Source organism: Notamacropus eugenii, chromosome 1 (genome assembly GCF_028372415.1).
Source record: "Notamacropus eugenii isolate mMacEug1 chromosome 1, mMacEug1.pri_v2, whole genome shotgun sequence".
Classification (NCBI taxonomy): domain Eukaryota; kingdom Metazoa; phylum Chordata; class Mammalia; order Diprotodontia; family Macropodidae; genus Notamacropus; species Notamacropus eugenii.
The window spans coordinates 450,044,607-450,068,048 of NC_092872.1; the positions used below are offsets into that span (position 1 = coordinate 450,044,607).

At 39.2% G+C, this 23,442-nt stretch overlaps 1 protein-coding gene and 1 non-coding gene across 6 annotated transcripts in view; one reads left to right on the forward strand and one right to left on the reverse strand.

Annotated features, from left to right (window-relative positions):
• Nucleotides 1-1,938: 1,938 nt before the first annotated feature.
• On the reverse strand, nt 1,939-2,041 carry LOC140521748 (U6 spliceosomal RNA). Its single transcript, XR_011973050.1, has one exon. It is a non-coding gene; the product is annotated as a U6 spliceosomal RNA (small nuclear RNA).
• A 5,130-nt stretch (nt 2,042-7,171) lies between these two features.
• RALGPS1 (Ral GEF with PH domain and SH3 binding motif 1) overlaps nt 7,172-23,442 on the forward strand; it is a 658,499-nt gene continuing 642,228 nt past the window's right edge. For all 5 annotated transcript variants that reach the window (XM_072631953.1, XM_072631952.1, XM_072631955.1 and 2 more), the window contains exon 1: nt 7,172-7,434. The gene's annotated coding sequence lies outside the window, so the exon portion shown is untranslated. The remainder of the gene's footprint in view (nt 7,435-23,442) is intronic.

Genomic DNA, 23,442 nt, shown 5'->3' on the forward strand with positions numbered 1-23,442 from the left:
TAAACAGAAGTATGTATAGAATGTTTATACACACACACACACACATTTATGTCAAGTGGTAGCCATCTCTAGGGTGGTGGGGGGAGGGAAAGAAAAAAAGAAAGTTACATGATAGCTTTATTTTTAAAATTAGTTATATATTTAAAAGGAATAGCAAGTTGAATAGAACAGATTTGCAGTTTCATGTGTAATTATCTTTTTAAAGTTCTATTATGTCATGGAAATGCTTGTTTTATTTCATAAATTCAGAATAAATAAATAACACACACATGTATGTATATATTAAGTTCAGTTTTGTTCACTTAGGAGTGGGGAGGTACTGTCCCAAGCTTCTGGCTTTTTTGTGCTGCTATTTTCAGAACTAGTTCCAGGAGTCTGCAAATTCTTGGCTTCCAAGGTGATTGATCCAGGGAGAGGTGTGGCCACTTCTCTCCAGGTCTGGACTTTGGTCTTTACCTGGGAAGGACCTCTGGTCCCCTGCAGCCATAAGTACTAGCACTCTCTTTGCCTTGGAACTGTGACCAGGGCCACTGCTCCCCTGTAACAGATCCATAGCACTCTTCTCCACCCTCTAACTATGACTCAGAATTGCATATGGGTAATAGAATTGCTAACCAGTGCCAGCTGTACCTAATTCCAACAAAGGGTCTTATGTGATCTCTTTCTGACCACTTGTCTGCCTCCTTTACTGTCTCTGGGCTGAGAGCTCTCAAAGTTGTCACTGTTGTAGCCATTGTTGCTGCTGAGGAGTGTGTGGGCTCTGAACAGGCTTCCAGCCTCATACCAAAAGGTTCTCCTGCTGACCTCTTAAGTTTTCTTAGGCCAGAAAAATATCTCACTCTAACCTTTTATTGGCTGTGACACTCCAAAATTTAATTTGAGTTGTTATTTTGAAGTTTTTTGGAGGAGGATGTTGAAAGAGTTCAGTTGGGTTGCGTCTAATTCACCATCTTGACTCCTCTCCCTCTCAAGGTATTTGTTTCTTGGGAAAGATTTTATACCTTTTGTTCTAAATGTCATTTGCCTTGCTTCTTATAAAGCTCTCATGTGTTTTTTCAATTCTTTTCTCTAGCATTTTAATTTCACTTGTATAATTTTCTTTTTTTTAAAAAAAAATTCCTGATTGCATTTTAAAACAATTTTTAACATTCATTTTAAAAAATTTTGAGTGTCAGATTCTCTCCCTCATTCCAGTCCCCTCCCCAAGATGTTAAGCAGTTTGATATAGATTATGCATGTCTGATCATGCAACATATATTTCCATATTAGTCATGTGAAAGAAAATGCAGACTAGAAAAAATAAAATGAAAAATAGTATGCTTTGATCTGCATTCAGACTCCATCAGTTCTTTCTTACAATATAATATAATACAATATAATATCATTTTTTTCTAGGAATTCTAGTTGACTTTGTGGCCAATCTGTATTTTTCAACATATTTATAGATGTTTTGGGATTATTCTCTTCTTCTGGGTTTCTGTCTTGGGGAATCCCTGGCATCATGATATCTCTTTATTTGGGGAGTTTTTTTGTTAAATCATCCTTCTAGCTTTACTTCCTGAATTCAAACTTTGTGTTAGAGGCAGGTTTTCTGAACTTCTAGAAGAAATATCAGGACCTTGTATGGTACTGGTTTGTATTATCTGGGATCCTGATTCTATATTCTTTGGGAATTGAGTGCTGGTTTCTTCAAAGGTTACAAGGGCACTTCAAACTAGAGAACTGAAAGCTATCAGCAGATTCTGATTTGTCTGATCTAGAAGATGATCTGGTTGCTGCCCTCCTGGATTTCTAGGATCAGGATCTTGGTTAGGGTCTAGGCAACACAACTGCAGACTTGTCCCTGTGTGGAGCTCTCGTAGAAAGTTGTTATTGCCAGCCACTGTCAATTAGGTGGAAAGCTTTGCAGATTCAGAGTGACAGAGTTGGAGGCCTACCAAAAATATGGAATGCTTCATGAATTTGCATGTCATCTTTGTGCCAGGGCCATACTAATCTTGTCTGTATCTTTCCAATTTTAGTATATGTGCTGTCAAAGCAAGTATCTTCACACTTTTATTAAGGATACCAGCTTTTCATGTTCAGGCCATTTTCACAAAGATTTATAAAGATAAGAAAATAGGCATGGAGTCAGGAGTTATTGATGTCCTTTGGGTTGCCATTTTTGGTATTAGTGCTATGATTTTTTTTCTTTTGGAAAGAAATTCTACTCTTTTGGAATTTTCTCTTTTAGATATCTTCATTGCTAGGGTTTCTTCCCTTTTCCCTTCTGTCATGCCATATCATCAAAAAAATTATAAATATAGCTAAAGTTGTCTCCGAAAGCCCTCACCACATACTTAACCATTGCTGCAACACTCACTCTTTGCCACATAGGGATTGTATTGAGACACCAGATACCATGGAGAGACACACAGGCATATGCAATTCTCTGGCTGTCCTTCCAAGATTTAGCTCATTGGGGGAGAGGCATAAGGATACAATCACTTCAGGAAGTTCATATAACAGTGTCCTTCCTTCCCTAGGCTTTCACTTGGCTCTTGTTCCACTTAAACCTAAATTACCTAAAGGCAGACAGGTTGGTCAGCCTAATTAAATCTATCAGCACTGATAACTGCCTGTCCTCAGGATGGTTCAACAGATAAAGAAATGACGTTGTAGTTATAGGGATGAGTTCTCATCCCAACTCCGGGACTGACTATTTTGTGTCCTTGGGCAAATTATTTAATCTCTTATTTCGTAATATGTAAAATGAAGTAGAACTAGATGAATTCTAAAGTTCCATACAGCTTCAAATCTACATTCTTATGTTTATTTTAAAATATCCCTAGAAATGCTACCCTGTAGGCATATGGACAGTACATTACAGCCCTACTCTGCTGCTATCCACCACTCCAGTGCTGAACTAGGCAACTATAGTACTCTGCTTTTCTGTAAGTGCTATCCATGGTGCTTACTGCTATCTCTTCTAAAAACCATGTGAGTACTTTTCATCTTTAACGTTCTATGAATCTATAGTGCTTAAGTATATCATGGAATACAGAATCTAATTTCTAATTGTATCATGCTTGAGAACACAGATTCATGTGACATTTTACAAAAATTTTATTTTCATAATTCACTAGGCCTTAGTGATGATCTTTGATCATTTCCTTGTCAATATTCACAATGTTCTTCCATAAAATCCTACTCGGATGCCTGTTCATAACATGGAGGTGATGTTGAGTTCTTGAGGAATATGCTTTAAATACTGGTGACAGACAGGGTCAGCTTTTTGAGGACTATCCTAGCTGAGCAAGGAGAAGCTCATTACCAATAGGTTTGCTTAGTAGGTGATAAATTCCTTGGTAATACCAATCCATGAAAAAACAAAAATTTCCCATTTAAGTCCTTAGAGTAATATTTACCTACTGAAGTTAAAATTTTATCATTAGATGAACTATAATAAATGTCATGTCACTGAATTGATAGAGTTCATAAGCATCTAGATTTAATACTGAATAATATTCATTCACCAAACATTTACTGAAGCACCTACAATATGAAAAATCCATCAACCAATATTTATTAAGCATCTATTATGTTCCAGGTTCTACGGAGGGTGCTGTGGATACAGAGACAAAAACAATACATTCACTTCACCCAAAACACTGTAATGACCATTGTGGGAGATACAGTGAAGAACAAAACCTTGTTCTTCTTATAAAGGGTTTTCAATTTAGTGGGGAGGGGAAGATAATATATGTGTAGAAATAAATGTAACACAATGCTGAATATGAAAAGTACCGTGAAATACATATATTCCAAATACTATGGAAGAGATTCATTTTTTAATTGTAATAGTAGACCTGGAAAAAAAAATTTTAATTGCAATAGTAGGCCTGGAAAAAAAAAGTCTTTAGACTTATTATGACAGTAAAAAGAGCACTAGATCTGGAGGCAGGAGAACTGAGCATGAATACCTGTTTTTCCATGTATTATCTTCATGGGTAAATCACTTAATGTCTCTGACTTTCAATTTTCCTATCTGTCAATTAGGGATAACTATAATTGAACCACATACTTCACATATAGAAAGCATTTTGTAAACCTTAAAGTGCTATAGAAATATCAGTTATCATTATTCCTTTTTTTAAATTAAGAAATCATTCAGGAACTGAAAAATCATGAAAATGAATTTTTCCTTACCAGTGCAAGCTTCCCATCTTAGCCTGCATTGAAAATATCTTCTGTTAATATGATTTAAACTTGATTTATTTGCCCCAATTTCATATTCAAAAATAAAATTCAAAATTACAGAAACTTATTTTGCTAAAATTACAAGTATGTTATAGAAGAGAAATATTGGAAATATTTAAGCTTATTTTAGTTAAATGGAGGAAATATTAATCTCCAAATTCATTATAGCAAAAATATCCATAAATAACATTTTGATTTGGAAAGAATTAACTTCTAATGAATTTCATGGTTTGTAAAAAAATCAACAAACACTTATTGAGCAGGTGCACATGTACTTGCTATGTGCAAGACCCTGGACTACACACATCAATTTTCTGAGGTTGCAGAATTTATCTCCAAACTCCTAACACATCAAAATAAATCTCTGTTCTAAAATGTAGCTTTGAATACATCAATTCTAAAAATGAAATGATAAGAGTTGCTAGTATACAGTAAAAGATTAGAAGTCAGGAAGCTACTACTGGCAATAATTAACAGTACGATTATAGTCAAATCACTTCCTCTCTCTGTATCTTAATTTTCTTATCTATATGATTAATGGACTTCACTTGATTGATTCATTCAACACTCACTGGGGCATTTAAAAGTGCCTACTGTGTGGACAACAGTGTTCTAGGCTCTTAATAAAGAGAGACAGAATAAATGACCACATTTTCTTAAGAAATATTCAGTTTATTGGCTGGACATGGGATATGCCATGTATACAAGTGAACATGAAACAAGGAGCAATCCAGATGAAGTTTTCTAGGAAAATTTGAGGGAAAAGGAAATCACTTTTATCTGAAAGCAGAGATTAGGGAATACTTTGTAGAGAAAATGATTTTGAATGAAGAGAAAAATTTCAACAGATAGTCATGGAGGGAGTCCATTTCAGACAGAGGGGACATTTTGTATAAATACACGGAGGTGAGAGAGGACTGGGCAAGATCTAGAAGCAAGTAGAAGGCATGCCTGGCCGGAATATAGAGTGCATGAAGATTAGTAGAATGAACATGTCTGGAAAGGCAGGTTTGAGACAGATTATAGAGGGCTTTAAAGCCAAGGGGGTTTGTATTTTATATTAGAGGCAACAGAGAGTCACTAAGCATTTTTAAACAGGAGCAGACTTGGTTCAACTCATGTAGTAGGCATATTAATGAGGTAATGGTATGTTGTAAAAGCTGAAAGAATTGGGCTTATCTCTGGAAAACAGAGGAATCAAATTTGAAAAACTGCATTCACATGAATTCCTTTTGCTATAACTTATGAGCAGGATCAGAATTAAACTTTGGGGACAAAATTTTAGTTTTGAATATAGTGGGGGGTCAGTGCTTCTTACTTTTGGTCATTCCTGTGAAGATTGCTGCAGGAAACCTTGTCCATAGTTGACCCCCAAACATGGGTGGCATAACTCCTTATCAGATCATTGCCTTATCTGATTCATTATCCTGGACCACTAGTCTACAAGCTTAAATATAAATGATTCATTGTATTCTAAAGATTAAAAAAAAGCGTTTGTATAAAACTGCATTTTAAGGCAGTAGATATCAAGTCAGAAATATTAATTGCTGTTTCCATCAAAACTTGCTGTTGGGGAAAAATTCATTGTAAAGATTTTCAGTCCTCTGGAATTAGATTTTTAATGTAAGTTATTCCATAAACATAATTTTTATTGTCAGATTATTGCCTCATTTAAATATGACAGAACGGGGGTAATTTTTTAAAAGGAAGATTGGAGAAGGGGGAGCCTGGAGGCAAGAGACTAGGTTCAGAAGCTATTATAACGGTCCCAGATGAGAGGTGATGATAACCTAAACAGGGATGCTGGCTGTATGAGGTGAAAGGAGGATTTGGATACAGATTTGGGAGGTAAAATCATCAGGATTTGACAAATGATCGTGAAGAAGAAGGAACAGTCAAAGATGACTTTAAGGTTATGGGTTAGGTGCTGGTGATGCTTTCAATGGAAATAGAGAGATTAGGGGAGGAGGTTTATTTGTTTTTGCAAGGGGAAATTAGTTCAGTTTTTAAAGGTCCCTTCCAACTAACTACACTCTTCAGAATCTATGATTTAACTCTGAATTGTGTCACACAAAATGCATTTTTTTTTTAAAAAAGGAAAGAGCAAGGCAGAATAGGGCAATAATAACAGTGATGATGGCTTACACTTATGTAGCACTTTAAGGTTTGCAGGCTCCCTTCTCTTACTACTCCCCCACAATCTCACTTGATCTTAAGGACAACCTTATGAGGCTCCAGAAGATATTATTATCTTCCTACTACAGATGAGGAAATCGAGACTCAGAGAAGTAGTTAGAAAGTGTTAGAAGCAGAATTTAAACCCAGGTCTTTCCCGACTCCAAGTCCAGCTCTCTTTAACCTGCAACCCACTGCTTTTCTCTGGAAAGAACGCTAGACTACCAATTGGAGTTCCAATCATGCCATGAACTTTCCATGTGACCTTGGACAAGTCTCTCCCAACCCCCCATGCCAATCTAGTCTAAATAATTTAGTTTCTTCTAGTTCTTACATTTTATGCTCTAAGGTTCCTTACAACTCTGTCATGCTACGACTTCATCTGATCCCAAGTAGGGAAGAAAATAGATCTGATTTAAATCAAAGTCAGTTCAGGGAGTGTAAGGGGTGCAAGGCCTTTCTGAGGGATCTAGGAATCAGCGCAGAACTGTTTCAGGGGAGGCAGATTGGGGGGCCAGGCCAGCCTCCAAGCTGTAGCAAACGATGGCTGGCATGGAGATACACTAGGAGGGGAGCGCTCAGCCCCACTCACTCACCCCTGGGCCCTTTACTGGCTCGCAGCTCCCGCTGTTGCGCACTGGGGGCTCGGCAGGGCTGATTTGCCTATCCCCGCCCCTGTTCTAAGGTGGTTGGTGAGAATGTCTAGCTTAGGGCAAGGATTGGCTGATGGTCTTGTCGCTCCGGCCCTGGAGTGGACGTTTCCCGCTGCGGCTGGGCTTGGGCTTCGGCTCTGCTCCCGCGGCTCCAGCGGCTCGAGCTAGGGCTCTGGCCGGGCTCGGGCCATCTCTGGCTGCAGGAGCTGCTGCCGCCAGCCCGCTGCTCTCGGCGTGGCCATGAGGAGGCGGCGGCGGCCGCTGCGGCCTGCGTCAAGGTGACCGGCCGGGACTGCGGCGGCCCCAACCACGACAGCGGCCCCGACACTGACAGCGGCCCCCGGGCCCAGTGCAGGAGAGCCGGGAGGTGAGGTTTAGTCCTGGCTAAAGCCGGGGCGGGGCAGGGTGGGGCCGGCCGAGGGGAGCCGGAGAGATGCAGGGGGCGGGGCCCGGCACTGCGAGAGGCCGGACCGCAGGTGCAGGGGGCGGGGCGGCTCGGGGTGTAGGAAGCTTCTTGCGGTGAGGGGCGGGGTGTGCTGGGGGACCACAGAGGTGGGTGGCTATAGGTGCAAGGGGTGGGGTGCCTATAAGAGCAAGGGCGGGCTTACTGGAGTAGGGGGTGCGATATCAATGAGCAGGAGGGCCCTACAGGTGTAAGAGCCAGGGTGGCATTAGGCACGGTAGGGCCTTACAGGTGTAGAAGGCTGGGTCGCTGGAGGTACAAAACCCTACAGGTGCAGGGGGTGGGGCTGCCGTAGTTAGAAGCGCTGCGGGTACAGGCTAGGGTGATTTTGGGGGTAGGAAGGGGGGGTCCTACAGGTGAGGGCCAGAGGAGGGGCTAAGGAATGAGGAAAAGAGAACCTTATAGGTAGAGGAGGTGATATGGATAGAAGGAAGGTAACATCCAGCTTATAAAGAAGAGGAGAGAGTCTAGGAAAAGCACTCCAAGGAGACCTGTATGTCTAGGGGGCAGTCTTGGAGTTCAGGGTCAATGAACCAGGAGATACAGGATTTCAATTAGCTTGTAGTGTAGCAGAAAGATCACTAGACTTAAAATTAGTATTGGGGTCCTGTTACTTATTAGTTGGGTAACCCTGGACAAGTCACTCAGCTTTTTTTGAGCTCATGTATAAAATGCAAGGGTTGACTAGGATCTCTAAGCTTCCTTCCATTTCTAAATACTATAATCATAGAGACATAACAAAGGCAGGCTCAGCAGGTGATACAGGTTGAAAGGACAGAGGAGGAGTTTGTAGGTACAAGGGATGGGACCTGGAGAGAGGGTCAACAAATGATGAGTGGATGACCACGCACAAGTTCTGGGGCACGGGCATCAGACACGTGACCGCTGAGCATTCTTGCATCCTTATATTCTACTTTTTAAGATGTTGGTTGTGAATTGGCAGAGGAGTTTAGGCACCCCTTACTTCCTGAGCACTTCTTTGAGAGACCCAGGCTTTGGGTTCTCAGGTCTCAGCCTTCTTATGATCCTGTCTTTTAGCATTCTAGATGCTCTGGGCTTCTGGATGAGGTGGTGTAGCTTTTTGCTACAATCCTTACCAGTTACTACCTAGGGTAGCTCCCAAAGGGCTAAGAAGGTGATGATGATTCCTGAAATTCTGTGTTTGGATGGATTCCAATTAAATGGAAAGTTTCTTGTTTTCTGCCACCCTTTCCTCACTATTGGCAACTGTCTGCATAGTTAACAGCCTAATCAAGGGTTGGAATGGGAGGACACCTGCTGATGGCCTAGATCAAAATAAGGTTGATGCTGAAGCCAAGATAAAGCAAGAGGCAGAGTGGAGTCAGAAAACCAGGGTTTGAATCATGGTTCTGTGTGACTGAGGCAGGTCATTTAATTTCTCATCTGGAAGTGAGGACATCAGACTGGATGATAGCTAAGGCTCCTTACAGCACTAAATTCTACAAATGTTGCACAGAGAAGTGGTTACATGAGAGAAGCATTTGTGCATTCAAGGAGTAGCTACTCAGCTACTGCTGAGCGTGGTAAACTGGTTTGATGGTTTCACACTCCAGGTGTTTATTACAAACTAACTGCTGATATCCTTTCTTAATCTAAAAAGACAGAGGTAGCAGTCTGGTAGTAGAGAGAACACTGGCCTGGATATCAGGAGATTTGGAGTTTATTCTAGTTTCCCTTCCCTCTAACATGCTTGTGTGACCTTGGGAAGTGCCTTCCTTTTGGAGTTTCCACATCAAAAGAAGTGAGAGGTTTGATCCTTTCAGTTCAAAAATGACATATTTTGACTATGTTTTCTGAGGTTGCCTGGATGGGCTCTGACTTTGTGACTTAGTGTAATAAGGACATTCTGGAGGTGTAAGACCTCATCCATCTAAATAGTGCACTCCTACAGATAATGCCCCCAGGAATATGAGAGAAGACAATACACAGAGAAACTGCTCAAGTATAAGTACATTTTAGGACCATACTACTCTGCCATGAGTAGTCAGCTATAGTGTAAGGGCTACTTTAGAAATATGAGCCTTGAGATTCTGGTCTCCTTTTTATTTATCTACTGACTGCAGGTGACCATAGAGTTGAAGAGAGTGTGGTGTCCTAAATAACCTAACATGGTTGGCAGCGTGTTGCCTTCCTATTCCCAAACTTCAACTACCCTGATGTCTATTCACAAAGGTCACCTGCTCTGATAGTGGTGACAGTATTTGACTATTCAGAGTCTATCCGCCTAGGGACTATCTTAGAAACTCAGTTCAACTTGCATCTGGCTTGATGTCCAGGCATTTTAATTATTCATGTGATGATAAATCCCAGCACTGTATCATATTCAGAAGTTCTCTGATAACATGCTGATGATGAAGAGGATGATGATGATGATTTGAGAAGCAGTCATTTGGGTAACCAGAGGAACTTACCTAAGAACATAGCTCAGCCTGGATTGAGAGTAGGAGCTGGTTGAAACTGGAAAGACCATAGAAACTTTAACTAGATGTCAGGGAACTTCATCTATACAAAACTGGTTTTGATTCCTGTAAAGGCTGTTAACACCTGACACTAAGAAGTCAGTCATTTACTGACCTTCTCTGATAGGCCAGAAGGAAATGTTTCTTTCTTTCTTTTAAAGGGGTTGGGCATGTTGAAAGATGAATCAGGAAAGTTCTTGTCTTCAAAAATATTTTCCTGGGACATTCATGGACTTTTAGATATATAGGATTAGAAGACATCATAGAACTAGAATCACAGAGTCTAAGAGAGAAGGGGCCTGGTTGGGCAGGATTATCTAATCCAGCCTGTACCTGAAGAGAAACCACAACTTACATCACTCACAATAGTCATCCAATTTCCCCTTGAACACCACCATGGATAGGGAACTATTATTTTATGATCCTTAATGTTCTACTCTTGGACCAATCAATTGAAAAACATTTATTGAAAGACCTCTTTGTGCCATGGGATATAAAGGTGAAAACAAGACAATCTTTGTCCTCAAGGTCAAATAAAGTCAACAAGCATTCATCAAAAACTTATGTGCCAGGCACTGGAGTAAGTGCTAGGGTTACAAATAAAGACAAAACAGTTCTTGTCTCAACAAGCTCACTGTCTAATAGGGAAGATAATGTGCAACAACTATAAATACCTATATGTATGTATATATGAAAGTTACATGAAAAAACTTATAAAATTAAATGAAAAACTATATACATACCTATGTATATTTACATAGGTATATATACATGCGCATATACATATACAGACATATATACACACACATATATAAGAAATATATACATATACATATAGATACATATGCATATATATAAATATTTGTATATATAAATTTTCTCATATATACATATATGTGTATATATGTATATATGAGAAAATTTAGAGGTGATCTCAGAGGGAAGGCAGTAGCATTAAAAGGGATTGGGAAAAACATATTGCTGAAGGTGAGATTTTAGTTGAGACCTGAAGGAAGCCAGGGAAGGTAGGAATCAGGTTAAGGAGAAAGAAAGCATTCCAGGTTTGGGAGTCAGCCAGTGAAAAATCCTGGTTCAGTAGACAGAGTGTCTTGTTGGACGAATAGCACGAAGACCAGTGTTTCTGGATTGTAGAGTGCATGAATCAGAGTACAGTGTGAAAAGCGTGGAAAGGAAGAAAAAGGCCATGTAATGAAGGACTTTCAAAACCAAATAGAGGATTTTATATTTGACCCTGGAGGCATTGGGGAGCCTATGGAGTTTATCGAATAGGGGAATGACCATCAAGTCTGAATGTTAAGAAGATAACATTGATAGCTGAGTGAAGGATGGTGCTGGGGTGTGGTGATTTGAGGCAGAGAGACCAATTGGCATACTATTTCAATAGCACAGGTATGATGTGATGAGGACCTATACCAGGGTGGTGGCAGTGTTGGAGAAGAGAAGAGGGAATATATTAAATATGTTGTGAAGGTATAATAGGGACAGATTAGATAAGGAAGAGGCAAAAGCTTGAAGAGTAGGGGATGATGACACCTAGGTTGCCAGTCTGGGTGACTGAGAGTATAGCACTGCTCTAACAATAATAGGGAAATTAGAAGATCAGAAGGTTTTCAGTGGAAAGATAATGAATTCAGTCTTGTACATGTTGCATTTAAGATGTCTATGGGATATTCAGTTAGACATGTCCAATAGACAGTTGGAATTGGGAGACTGGAGGTCAGGAGAGAGGTTAGGGTTGGATAAGCAGATCTGGGAATTTTCCATGGGAGCTGATGATATCAAGGAAAATATAACTCATATTCTTTGGGGAAAACAATATGTACATGTGTTAAGTACAAAATATATGCAAGGTAATTTGGGGACAACAGGTACAACTAGGAAGGTATGGAGAAACAATTCATGTATGAGATGGTTGACTTTTGAAAGAAACCAGAGATTTTTCAAGGCAGAGATATTGAGGATGTTGTGACTAGGGAATACATTCCAGGTATGAAATGAGGGGATGTAATATTTAATAACCCTGGAAAGGTAGGTTGGACCCATATTTTGAAGGGTTCAACCTTAAATGCCACCCTCACCAAAGAGGAGTTTGTATTCTGTCCTAGAAACAATGAATGGGGAGCTGCTGTACCTTTTTGAGCTGCGGAGTGAATTTGGCAGTTGTGAGGAAGGACTGGACAGAGGAAAGACTATATAAATTAAGAGGCTGTTACAGCAATCTGGGCCAGAGGTGATTAGGAACTGAACTACAGGAATTTTGGTGTGATCAGAGATACTAAGAATGATGTGAATAGTTCTAATTCTTATGAGTTTTTTTCTCACAATTTGAAATCTGCTTTTCCGCAATTTTCAGCTCCTTTTACCAACTTGAGGTTTATGCCAACAAGTTTCTCTGTTATAAATACATGGTACAGTGGAAGGGGCATGGGATTTGAAGTCTGAGGACATGGCTTTGAATTCTAGGTCTGTCATTTTGCTGCCTGTGTGACTTTGGGCAAGTCAATTAGCCTTTCTGGGCCCTAGTTTGCTCATCAGTAAAATGAGGGGGTAGGAGGTTGGATGCAAGGTTATCTGCAGTCCTTAGTTCTAAATTTATGAGCCGCGGGTAGGCAGAAAACCTAGCAATCAGTCATGCCTCATTGTGAATGGATTCAATCAGATTTTCCGTTATTTTCCGTCTGAGATAAACCCCTGAAGGAATGGGGGAGTTAGTGAGTCATACCTTAGACCCAAAAGAAACCGTTAAAGCTCATAACTCAAATATGAGATTTTACAGTTTATAAAGGGCTTCCTTAGACCAATCCTTTGAGGCAGGTAATGCAAGCTGTACTATCATTCCAGTCCTGGGATTCCATCTGTATAGGGAATTCCCTGCAAGTAAATTACCTCTACCAATGCATACAACTTAGTCTTAGAGAGTTGTCTGGGGACACTGAGAGCTTGGCAGAACATATTTTGTCATAAGCCTGTGAGCACTATGCTAGTCTTATGGAGGAGGAAACTGAGTTCTACAAAGTAAAAGTGACTTGACTTAAGGAGGGTTATTTTACAGTCGGGGGCACTCCAGGGTAGCGTGAAGGGAACCAGATGGGACAGAAGGAATGAGAAGGGAGATTGGGTGGGGATGGTGAGGGAGGAGGGTGATGTTGATAAAGACACATTTATATTTAACCATCACCTGGACAAAACCAAATGGGCCTTCCAGAATTCCTTTGAAATTTTTCTCTTCTGCTGCCTTTGGGCCTTAGGCCAGATGCCTGTTTGTAAAATGGAATATGTATAGGGACTGGACCTGTGAGTTCCTTGGTATTGTTGTTGAATCATTTAGTCATGTTCAACTCTTTGTGACCTTGAATGAGGTTTTCTTGACAAAGATATTGGAGTGTATTCCCATTTCCTTCTCCTGTGGGTTAAGGCAAAAAGAGGTTAAGTGACCTGCCCAGGGTCACACAGCTAATAAGTATCTGAGGCTAGATTTGAATTCAAGTCTTATCACCTCCAGGCCCAGTCCTTTATCCACTAAGCCACCTAGTTGCCTTTTCTAGCTTGATGTAGAATCTATTAAAGCTTGTGCTCTCTGGGTATGATTTTTGAGACCCCAGCATCAGTGCTATACTATTATGAGGCGTCAGAGGAGGACTTTAGTAGAAGCGAGGGTTCATATGAGACATCTTTTCCAACCTGTTCTTAAGAAAGAATACCAACACTCCTGACATCTCTGAAAAGTCATGATCTGTCCTTCACTTGAAGATGTGTATCTCTCTCCTTATCTAGACTATTTGATTTTAGACACTTTAAGGAAATGTTTTCCTTGTATCAAGCTAAAGTCTGCCTCTCTATCACTCTTATCCACTGGTCCAAGTTTTACCTTCACGTGTTGTACAGCTCTTCAGATATTTGAAGATAACTATCACCTATCCCTAAAGCCTTCACATATCCAGGCAAAATATCGCTTATGATTTCAATTGATTTTAATATGATATGGTTTCCAGTCCTATCAGCCTTCTTGCCCTCCTTTGGTCTTGGTATTTTTTTCAATATATTTTGTAAAATGTGACAGTGTTTAATTCAGTCCTGCAAGTTGCCATCTAATGAGGGAAGAGGACAACTATTCTCTTTCTCTGGATATTATTATGCCTTTGTTAATGTAGCCCAAGATTACTATAGGGTTTTGGGCCGCCATATCCCATTAATTACTCATATTGAACCTCCAGGTATTTTTTACATATTATGTATCATTTTACCCATCCTATACATGTGCAGGTGATTTTTTTAAAAAGCTCAAGTGTACACTAACTTTGGACTTATTACCTTTGGCTTTTTGTTCTAGTCTATCATGGATCCTGTTTCTGTCATGCAGTGTGTTAGCTAGATTTGTTCACTTTGCTGTCATTTGCAAATGCCAACAAAGTTATGGTGGGTACTTACTAGTCAACTTATGATAATGTGAATTAGGGTAGCATAGGAATACTTTGCCCACAAATATAGATCACAAACTATCTGAATTACTTTATAGTTTAATAATACTTCTTTTTTCCCCTCCATGACTGGGTGTCCTTAACTTATCCAGGCTAGTATAGGAAGTATGTATAGGGGTCCCTCATGGACATGGTCCCATTACTATCAGCATGGAAGTTCTGACCTCCTTTTCACCTAGACTGGTTCACAATTCTTTATGCAGCCTTGTATCCTATCACCCCCACCCCCATTCCCAGGGTCTCATCCAATGCCAAATTTAATTTGGACAACTGATTCTCTTAGCCCACTGCAACCCTGAATTTCTGAACTCAGGCAGTTCACCAGCCCCAGCCTTTCTAGTAGCAAGTATTATAGGTATGTGCCACCATGTTCAATTATATAATCCTTTTCTATATTTTCTCACAGACCCTCTGTGGAAGATCCACCCAATATACAAGATGCTTTTCCACAACTCTTTTAATATTTTGTGGCTACCAGTGTAGCACTTGAAGTCATTTTTATTTCTCATTCATGATCAGTTCATGATCAGCTCACCTTCTCTAGGCAAACTGATATACTTCAGTCTCCTCAAGAGATTTATGATCTCACTGATGCAGATATTTTCTCCACAAATTCTATCACAGCTTATTATCACATGGGATTCTTGTCTATGTCCTATAAATTCCCTAAAATAATCCATGAAATATACTATATTTTTCTTCTAGAACTTGAGATACTCTAGGTAACAATACAGCATACACAGTCCCTGTCTCCTCTCTTACTCTTACTAACAACCAGTCAACTTGCTTTTCCCAACCTACAACTCTTTGGTATCTTATGCTGTTCTTTATGTGCAATTCATCAGTGTTGCAGACTATAATCATTGTATGTTTGTCCATTGCCCTTTGGATGACCCTCAATTTTGATTCCTCAAAGATTATTGTATTTTATGATTCATTACAGCATCATCAGGAAAATGTTGGTGTTTAAAAAGATGGGTTTTTGTTTAAGAGAGAAGCATGAGGTCATTAAAAATTCTGTGCCATTCCCAAATGCTGTCTAGCATGCTCTTTTCTTCCTAATTTCTGGGCACAGCTCAGTGTCAATCTATAGTATTTGTCCAAGACATGTACTGATGATCAAGCACTAGCTATCCAACTTGTATATCATAGTCTGGTCAATAGACATTCTTCATCCACTGTGTGGATTTTTAATTTGAACTTGAGTTGATTGTGGACCTCATTTGAGAAGTTCTGAAATGATGTGGAGTTTTGTGCAATCAGCCCTGTGTAAATTGTAAACAGGAGTAAATCTCACTGTAAAACTGTAAACCTCATTACCCTTAGGGAACCTTCTTCCATTTGGATACCTTTAGGAAGCACGTGTCTATTCAATCATAAAACAATCAGAGGATTGTGGAATGAGGTTATATCTACTGAGGCATAATCTTTTATGATGGTAATATAAAGTGAGAGATACCTTTCTGGAGGAGAACCAAATCAAATGCTTTCCCTTAGTCAGCCAACAACAGAGAGTGGGATCTTGTATTTTCTGCCTTTTGTGTAAATTTCATAACTGTAAAGATACAGTCTCCTATAGAATGTTGTTTGCAAAAACCTATTTCCTTTCTGTATTTTCAGAAAAGATGTCCTAGATAAAGGTACAGATTATTTTTATAAAGATTACTCATTTTTCAGCAATAATATCTGTGATTTTTAAAAATTCAATATCTTTCCCTGGCAATCCTAAAGTGAGAATACAGTACAACAGAAATAATCGAAAATATCAGATAATAAAAAATTATTTCTAAAAACCTTTGAAGTTCTTCCCCCCAGCAGGTTTATTTTCTTTATTTGGATTTCATAGGCTGTTTTTTTAAACTGTGAAGGCATTGTTCCTTTGGGGAACACAATATTTTTTAGGGGCAGGGGAATGATTAACTGTTGTCTTGTAGTGTGTTTTTCTGTCTTCAAATGTCTGTAGTAATTTTCTGAAACTTATTTTATAAAGATATTAAACTAATGTTACCAGTTTAATGATTTAAACTGGGGAGTTCAACCCTTACTCCACATGAGGGATAGGGAATGGTAGGCAGTCAAAATATTATATAGTTAATGGGAATGCAATTAGCAAGTGCCTGCTAAGAAAAATGCACTTAGATTGTACTAATACAAGTTTTCCCCTACCATTAGAGGTTGGACTCTATTAATTATATTCTCCTCATATGTCACTAAAGTTGCTTCTAGCTCTTACTTCCCATGTCTTATATTCTTTTTTCCAGAATTGTTTAGTTGGGTTCTCCCTGGAGTCAGGGAAACCATTTCTCAAGGTACTTTTCAATTTCATTATTCCTTGTCTGAATATACCTGAGTAAGTCACTTCAGTTCTCTAAGTCTCAGTTTCCTAGTTTTTAATGGGAATAATATGACATATGTACTTGATAGGATTTGTGTGAGGAAAGCATTTTGTAAACCATAAGGTGCTTCTGAAATGTGAGAGTATTATTTCTATAGCTAAATAAACTTCCCCTTTAGGGCATCTTCTGATGACTTTCTTATAGCTTAGGGGGTGGGATTGACCCATAGTTTATGTCAGCAGAACTTAGTCTCTATCAGATTCTGCCAAGATGGCAAAGCTTTGAGTATGGGACCGATAATGGACTTTGTCCTCTGAATAACAAACTAGCCTGCTTTGGAGAGGCTTGGCTTGTCACCAGGTTGTCCACAGGGTGACGATTTTTTTTTCCATAACAACTTTCCAAAACTGTGTGCCAATTTCACTGATGAAAGGAGCGCCCCACACCTATGAAACCACAAGTCACTTTAAGTATTTAAGAAATAAACTTTTACTTCTTTTGGAAATGTATAGAAAGCTAATATCCCTTGACCTAATTATTGGATTCAAATGAGAGCAATCATCAATCAAACATCATAGTATTCTCTTCTTTAGGCTTTTTTTTATTATACAGTTAAGACAATTAATTACTTGGGTATTCAAAACAAAATTAAAATTCCTGTAACCTTAGTGTTTAAGAGATTCTTTGAAAATGTTCTTATTAAGGATGAGGAGAGTATAATGAATTTGATTAAATTCTAATTTGGTGGGACCACATTAATTCTCATTTGCTCTTGTTTGAGCCTGATAACTAGGTCAAGGGAATCTGACTTTTCTCTACACTTCTGAACCCACAGAATGCATTTTTTGTTGTTGCTGTAAACAAATGAGTTGTGAAAAAGAAAAACACATAAAAAGTCCTTGGCAAAGTACATCAGAACTTGGTTTAAATTCTCATAGTTTCAATTCCTTTTATGAAATAACAGATTTAACTGGAAAATACTAGACTCTAATTTCTAAGAGGCTTTTGGTGCTTTATTATTCCCATTGCTAGTTTTTCCAAAATAGGTCACATGTCTCTGTGGAGGCCTGCTTCTGAGCCATCACTTATTGGCATAATGGGTGGGTACTGAAGTGAATTTCCATTGGGGAAAGGCTTTTGAAAAATGGATCTGTTTCTCTAGGTTTTTGCCATTGAGATCCCAAATGAAGAAGATGAGTTTTTGATTGTGAAGAATGTGTAGCCAGGTTGAAACTATGAGACACAGACATTTAGATCATCTTAAGGCATAGGATCTAATATAATAATTTAAAATAAATAGTAAATAGATAAAATAATCATTTGTTAAAGATATATTAATCATTGCATAACATCACAGTTTTCTGCTCAGATATATGATACTGTATGTAATTAAAATTCATAATCATAGGGTTGGAAGGGACCTCAAAGGCCATTTAATCCAATCCATACCTAAACACATTTCCTCTCTATAATACTCCTTGACAAATGACCATCCAGCCTTTGCTTGAAGACCACAGCCAAACATGCCTGAGGTCTTCCTCTGAATCTTTTTATACTTCTTAGATTGTTACTATACCTTGTTCTCACTATATAACCAGGCCATTTCATTTTCCAGTTACATATTTGTGTATATGTATATATAGAAATATGCATGTATGTATGTTCCTAAATACACATCTGTATTTGTACACATGTTATATGTTTTATATATTCTTCATGTCTTTTATTCAATCTCTTGTGCATGAGACATCATTGGTAATGTGATCCACACTACTTATACCCACCATGTGTTGTTATATTGCCCTTGTTGATCCATAAAGGTTTCATGATTCACAGCCATATTATGTAGAAACATGGGCTCTTTGGTAGGGAATAGCTTGGGATCATTGGAAAAATTGCACAATTTTCTCACTGTGATTAAATCTCCTCTCCACCTATGTAATTCTGGGCTTAGCTTCTTGTTTTGCTTGAGAGACCTGTCTAAGATACTGATTGACTAACTCAATGGACTTTCAGACCAACTACATGCTAAAATCTGTAGTATACACATTTTTGATCCATTTTGTTTTCATGTGTAGATAACAGTAACAATAGCTCTCATTAAGGAGGCGCTAATGGTGTTCCAGGATTTGATGCAAAATATAATATAATCTGCAAACAGGAGAATCTGGAACACTTTCATTTTTCTAAGGAATTCCTCTGATGATATAATTGAACAAAATTTATCCCTTTCTATTTAGCTAACTTTAACTATCAAGGCATTTTATGATATCATTGTTGTATTTTTGTTTATATTGCAAAATCTTTTTTTTTGTTCAAAATACTTGAAAACTTTGAGAAATCTCATCAATGCTAGTCCTCCTTCCATAGATTCAGGTTGCAGCCCCTCAATGAAGTGAGGAGGCTACTGAGGTCCTTACAGACATAGATAACAATTGTACAGACCAAAGAAAGCATGAAAGGGTTGTAACTTATAGGGTCTTCCAAAAATCTTAGTGCCATTTTAAGCTACTAAAGCTTACCCTGTATGCTTGGGGCAGGGGAGGGAAAGTACCTAAACTAATGAGATTATGAATCTGTCAAAGAATACAAAGTTCCACTATTTCTTTTTTTTATTTTATTAATTAATTTATTTAACTTTTAACATTCATTTTCACAAAATTTGGGGTTCCAAATTTTCTCCCCATTTCTCCCCTCCCCCACCCCAAAACACCGAGCATTCTGATTGCCCCTATCACCAATCTGCCCTCTCTTCTATCATCCCTCCCTTCCCTTGTCCCCATCTTTTCTTTTGTCCTGTAGGGCCAGATAACTTTCTATACCCCATTACCTGTATTTCTTGTTTCCTAGTAGCAAGAACAGCACTTGACAGTTGTTTCTGTAACTTTGAGTTCCAACTTCTCTTCATCCTTCCCTCCCCACCCATTCCCTTTGGGAAGGCAAGCAATTCAATATAGGCCATATCTGTGTAGTTTTGCAAATGACTTCCATAATAGTCGTGTTGTGAAAGACTAACTATATTTCCCTCCATCCTATCCTGCCCTCCATTGCCTCTGTTCTCTCTTTTGATCCTGTCCCTCCCCAAGAGTATTGACTTCACATTGCTCCCTCCTCCCATTGCCCTCCCTTCCATCATCCCCCCACCCTGCTTATCCCCTTCTCCCCCACTTTCCTGTATTGTAAGATAGGTTTTCCTACCAAAATGAGTGTGTATTTTATTCCTTCCTTGAGTCAAGTGTGATGAGAGTAAACTTCATGTTTTTCTCTCACCTCCCCTCTTTTTTCCTCCACTAAAAAGTCTTTTGCCTGCCTCTTTTATGAGAGATAATTTGGCCCATTCCATTTCTCCCTTTCTCCTCCCAATATATTTCTCTCTCACGGCTTAATTTCATTTTTTTAAAGATATGATCCCATCCTATTCCATTCACTCTGTGCTCTCTGTCTCTGTGTGTGTGTGCGCGCGCGCGTGTGTGTGTATGTAATCCCACCAACTACCCAGATACTGAAAAGTTTCAGGAGTTACAAATATTGTGTTTCCATGTAGGAATGTAAACAGTTCAACTTTAGTAAAGTCCCTTATGACTTCTCTTTGCTGTTTACCTTTTCATGCTTCTCTTCATTCTTGTGTTTGAAAGTCAAATTTTCTTTTCAGCTCTGGTCTTTTCATCAAGAATGCTTGAAAGTCCTTGATTTCATTGAAAGACCTTTTTTTCCCCTGAAGTATTATACTCAGTTTTGCTGGGTAGGTGATTCTTGGTTTTAGTCCTAGTTCCTTTGACTTCTGGAATATCCTATTCCATGCCCTTCGATCCCTTAATGTAGAAGCTGCTAGATCTTGTGTTATCCTGATTGTATTTTCACAATACTTGAATTGTTTCTTTCTAGCTGCTTGCAATATTTTCTCCTTGACCAGGGAACTCTGGAATTTGGCCACAATGTTCCTAGGAGTTTCTCTTTTTGGATCTCTTTCAAGTGGTGTTCTGTGGATTCCTTGAATACTTATTTTTCCCTCTGGTTCTAGAATCTCAGGGCAGTTTTCCTTGATAATTTCATGAAAGATGATGTCTAGGCTCTTTTTTTGATCATGGCTTTCAGGTAGTCCCATAATTTTTAAATTGTCTCTCCTGGATCTATTTTCCTGGTCATTTGTTTTTCCAATGAGATATTTCACATTCTCTTCCATTTTTTCATTCTTTTGGTTTTGTTTTGTGATTTCTTGGTTTCTCATAAAGTCATTAGCCTCCATCTATTGCATCCTAATTTTGAAAGAACTATTTTCTTCAGTGAGCTTTTGAACCTCCTTTTCCATTTGGCTAATTCTGCTTTTGAAAGCATTCTTCTCCTCATTGGCTTTTTGAACCTCTTTTGCCAATTGAGTTAGTCTATTTTTCAAGGTGTTATTTTCTTCAGCTTTTTCTTGGGTCTCCTTTAGCAGTGTGTTGACTTGCTTTTCATGCTTTTCTTTTATCTCTCTCATTTCTCTTCCCAGTTTTTCCTCCACCTCTCTAACTTGATTTTCAAAATCCTTTTTGAGCTCTTCCATGGCCTGAGCCCATGGAATATTTATTTTGGATGTGTGGGATACAGAAGCCTTGACTTCTGTGTCGTTCCCTGATGGTAAGCATTGTTCTTCCTCATCAGAAAGGAAGAGAGGAGATATCTGTTCACCAAGAAAGTAGCCTCCTATGGTCTTATTTTTTTTCCCTTTTCTGGGCATTTTCTTAGCCAGTGACTTGACTTCTGAATATTCTCTTCATACCCACTTGGCCTCCAGATCTGCCCAGCCAGCACTTGGGGTCTGAGATTCAAATGCTGCTTCCCAGCCTCAGGGCTTTTGCGCGGGGGCAGGGCTGCTATTCAGTGTGAGATTAAGTTCAGGTGCTCAGGTGAGGAAAGGGCTGCCACAGGGGGCTCAGTTCCCTCAGGGGGTTTACGTGGAGACCTTCAACAATGGATCCGAGCTCCTGCCTGTTTTGGGAGCCCTTGTGTGCTGCTGCCTCCCAAGGGGGCCTGGGTTATGGGGACACCCCACTCCCCTCTCCACCAGCCAAAGAGACCCTCTCACTGATCTTTGACACCTGTGGGTGGAGGGACCTGTGCTGTGACTGGAGATTCTGTCCCTGAAGCCTGCTTGGACCTGCTCCTCTCGGTGCTGAGCAGCCAAGGCAGGGCTGGGCTCTGCTCCGGGTCTGGTGCACAACGGACCTTTTGCATCAGTTTTTCAGGGCTCTCTGGAACGGAAATCTCCTCCACTGTGTTGTTCTGTGGCTTCTGCTGCTCCAAAATTTGTTGGGAGTTCTTCTTTACGGGTAGTTTATGGGCTGTGGGTTTGGAGCTAGCATATGTGTGTCTTTCTACTCCACCATCTTGGCTCCTCCCCTTCCACTATTTCTTATTTGCAATCCATCATTGGTGTCATAGTGGAGCCTGTTATATCTGCCATATGTCTTTCCTTTGCCCTGTGAATTATTTGTCACTTTAGTTTTTCTGAGATTCTAAAATTGTTTTACATAGTGGCAGTCGTGTAACATTCTAGGAACACAGTGGCCTTAAAGACCTGGTCTCTTAGAGTGGCAGTTAGAGATCAGTAAAAGAACCTTGTGATTTCAAGATAGGCAGTTTTCCAGATGTGATCCAGCCTGACTTCCTCTTGTGACATCCCAGGCACATAGACAATAGATTTTCCTGTAGTTCTAGGGAAATGATTCTTCTATGGATGAATTTATTGGAATTGGCTTCTTCTAGGCTATAAGAAAGCAGAATAAGAGGCAATGGGTGGAAGTTGAAGAGGAAAATATTTTGTTTTGATATAAAATGAAATTTCCTAACAATTTAGAAAGTCCAAAAACAAAAGAGGTTCTGTCTTTCAAGTGTAGCCCAGGCTGAATTTAGAAGATGATCCTCAATCTGAGACTGCTGGCTCCTATTGATCAAGCAGCCTGTTTAAGAGCCCAGATTAAAAATTCAGAGAGGAAATGGTTGAAGGCAGTATTATATAGGTGTTCAAAGGGCCAAGGAAGGACAGAACCTTGAGAAACATCCATCTTGAGGACAGAAGAAGAGGAGCCAACAAAAAGAAACGGAGAATATGAAAGTGATCTTAGAACCTGCAGTGATGGAGCTGGAAGGATGCTGTTTCTTGGAATAGGAAATGACCTTAGAGATGACCTAGTAGCTAGATCTATAGGTTATTGTAGCCTAATAGCTTAATTCTGTGGATGAGGATGAAACCACTTCAAAGATTTAATAAACAAATTGAAAGCTTTTTCTTTTATTTTGGATGGGTTTTTAATCACTTTTTTTCCTAGAAGAGATAAAGACCAGTTAAAAGAACTCCTCAAGAGTAGAACTTAGTAACTGAAGGTAAATTGAGAATGGCTATGCAGGAGTTGTTAAGGAACAGTGATGTTTAAAGTAGAATAAAAACTCCATCTTTGTGGTAAAATGGGACACAAGGAACTACTTGGTACAGTGGAAAGAATACTGGTTCTAGAATTCAAATTACATATTTGATGTATGACCTTGAGTAAATAATTTGTTTAACTAGTTCTCAATTTCCTCATCTGTAAAATGAGAGGGTTGGATAGGATGCCCTCT